Raw genomic sequence first — 3,372 nt, 5'->3', positions numbered from 1 at the left:
GTATTTTGCTGGTCTGTCATTAGGATCATATAAATTGAGGAAGGTGAGTTCTTTCTGATGTACATATCCCATGATCATTAAGAAATGACCTTCACTGTCTCTGATAAACTTTAGCCTGAAGTCCATGTGCTCTGATACTAGTATGGCCACTCCAGCTTTGTGGAGGTGATATTTTCTTGAAAACTTGTTTCCCAGCCTTTTACCTTTAGCCCATGGGTGCTTTGATTGTTCAGACATGTTTCTTGCAGGAAGCAGAATGTTGGGTTCAGTTTTCTAATTCATCTTCCTATTCTGTGGCTCTGAATTGGCACCTTTAGTCCATTGACATTGAGAGAGATTGTTGTTTTGGGGATTTGTGCTCTCTTTATGTAGAATTTTTGTACTTATGGGGATTGTCTTAGCTTAAAGTAGACCTGTTCATTCTTCTTGCAACAAAAATATGGAATGCTTTACAAGTTTGCATGTTATCTCTGTGCAAGGACCATGCTCATCATTGTATCATTTCAATTTTTGTATATGTGTTATCAAACCTAGTAGGAGTTAATTTTTCCATATTTTTCGCTTCTTCTTACTTTGAGTGTTGTCCTTCCTCACTCCTATGGCAGACAATGATTCCTAATCAAGGAATGTATTTCAAAGCAGCATGAATAAATAGATTTAGAACTTTAATGTCCCAGAAATAAAAATATGGTTTTTACTATATTATCGTTTACCATACCCTAGGCATCAGTTTTACAAAATAATTCTTTTGGAAGATGGTATATGAGTTTGTTTAATGTTGTTCCCAGAATCCTTCATTAAGAACATTAAAATAGAGCCTTTTGCTGTTCTCACCTCAGTCCTGTGTACATCTCCAGGAAAAGGTGGATGGTGTTGTCTGCACTTTGACCACCTTGAATGTATGTAGGATTTTTCTCCTGAAGGATGAGGTGAGGATCATATTGATGATTTCATTCCACCTTATTACAAGTTCAACTTGAACGGAAGGTGAGACTCATGAGGCTCCTATAAAGGACAGAACAAAGGGTCTCAGTGAAGTTTAATGGCCAACTCACATTAACAACATAGATGACACAAAGTAACCTGTGTGCATCTTTGTGTGTAGTGAGTTTCATATCTACTGATAGTGATTCTCAGTCATGACACATGGGCAAAACAGACCTGTAATTAAAAATCTAGTTCTCTGACCAGAGTGGGGTCTCTGAGGTGTTTGAAGAAGTGTGTAGTAATTTATTACTAAGCACATAAGTATTTTGAATGATGTGTACTTTTCGATCTAAAATTAATTCCAAATATGTCTAAAACGACAGTGTCCTGACCTCGCACATGGCTTTCCTCACCGAGGCCCCTTGGAGGTGCCGGGGTGAATTTCCCTCACCGACATGATTAGAACCCCGGCAGCTGAAGACCTCTGCAACCAGCCATAGGTACGCTTAAGACCACCCTTCCCAAGCTTGAAGGAGCCTCATGCATGAAGGAATTGAAAGAGGAACCCAGATGTGCGGGACCGGGGGATGAGAACTCCATGGCTGCTCAGATCAAGACTGTGCCCCCTCCTTCCAGATCCCCCATCTTCTAATAATTAAGTGCTACAACCACGAACTGCCCCTGGATCCATGTAATGCCATCAATGGCCAACATCCAGAGACTGGATCTTATTTAGAAGACAGCAACTCTGATTGTCCAGTTCTCACTCTCAGAGAACCTGGTAGGCTTCTGCGAGAATCTGGCCCGCATAGCAGAGTCTTTGTTTCTGGTCACTGTTTATTTTGAGGTACAGAAGCTGCTTAATTTAAGATAGTCCCCTTTGTTTATCTCTGTTTCCAGTAGCTTGGCAAGTGGCGTGTTATATTTGAGGATACCTTTAGCTTCAATGTCGTGGAGGGATTTGCCGACCTTGTCATCAATGAACCTGAGGGATTCTGGTCTGATGTTGAGGCCTTTGACCCATTTTTATCTGACTTTTGTGCATGGTGTTAGGTAGACGTCTGAGCCAATTTTTTTTTGCATGTAGCTTTCCAGTTTTTTCTGCAACATTTGTTCAGGAGGACTCTCTTGATCCACTTCACATTTCTTGCTCCCTTATCAAAGATTAGATGATTATATATTTGAGGGTGTGTGTCAGTATATTCAATCCTTTCCCATTGGTCAGCAGCTCTGCCTTTGTTGCAGTACCATGTTGTTCTCATTATTATCGTTTGTAGTAGAGTTTGAGGTTGGGGAAGGTGATGCCTCCATTGTCTTTTCCCCAAGAATTGCTTTAGCTATTCGTGTGCGTTTGTTTTTCCATGTGAATTTCAGGAGTGCTTGATCAATTTCTTTGAAGAATGTCATGGGTATCTTTATAGGGATCAAGTTGAATTTTTACAATGCTTCGTGGAGAATTGCCATTTTGACAATGTTAAATCTCCCATTCCATATGCAGTATATATGTTTCCATTTCCTAGTGTCGTTTTTAATTTCCTGATGTATAGGTCCTTTAAGTCTTTAGTAAAGCTGATTCCAAGGTTCTTGATTTTCTGCGGCACGATTGTGAATGGGATTGCTTTTTCATGTCACTTTCTTCTCTCTCATTACTTGCATATAAAAAAGCCATAGACTTTTGGGTATTGAGTTTATAGCCTGCAATTTTACTATAAATGTCTATTGTCTCTGGGAATTTTTCATAGAGATTTTAGTATTCTCTGAATATAGTATGATATCTTCTGTGAATAGGGAGAGATGATTTCTAACTTTCAAACATGAAAAACCCTTAATATCTTTTTCTTATCTATTTTCTCTTCCAAATACTTCCAGTACTACATTGAACAGAAGTGCCAAAATGAATTTTTACTTAGCACATTCTGTCTGTAAATTTCTATGCTAAGAACTGTGGAATAAACAGTGATATCTTAGTAATTTACAAGTAAATTATGAAGACAGATAATTTAAAAGAATTTCTTTGTATAAATTTCCAAAATATGTAGCTTTTATTAAATATATTAAGAATAAATCGTAGGTCTTGATTATACCATGAAGATTATTTTCCTGTTAGAAGTTACCCTTCTAAAATGCAAGAAAGAGACACATTTTGAAAATGTTGATTATTCGTTCATTAATTCAAAGAATATTTGTTAGTCTGGTGGTGCAGTGCCTGCAGAAAGTCAACCTGTACCCTTAGGTGAGTACATCAATAGTCTGATGGCGTCTTCATGCTTCCTGATAACCTCAAATCGCCACTGTGCCTCTGGCTGGCTCCCAACAACTCAGGACTACGTTTCCCGAGAAATTAAACTCCCGAAAGATATGTTGGAGCCATGTTCACAAACCACCCCTGGCTCAGCATTGGTCTTGTTTCAGAGACCCATAGACAAATTTGGAACATATCAACAT

At 38.5% G+C, this 3,372-nt stretch overlaps 1 pseudogene; it reads right to left on the bottom strand.

The window, feature by feature from the left end:
* Window positions 1–433: 433 nt before the first annotated feature.
* On the bottom strand, window positions 434–530 carry LOC130037143 (uncharacterized; annotated as a pseudogene).
* Between the last annotated feature and the right edge of the window lie 2,842 nt (window positions 531–3,372).

This window comes from Sorex fumeus, unplaced genomic scaffold, assembly GCF_029834395.1.
Source record: "Sorex fumeus unplaced genomic scaffold, SorFum_2.1 ptg000070l, whole genome shotgun sequence".
Taxonomy (NCBI): Eukaryota; Metazoa; Chordata; class Mammalia; order Eulipotyphla; family Soricidae; genus Sorex; species Sorex fumeus.
The sequence above is the reverse complement of the archived record's forward strand: the minus strand, read 5'-3'. Positions and strand labels throughout refer to the sequence as shown.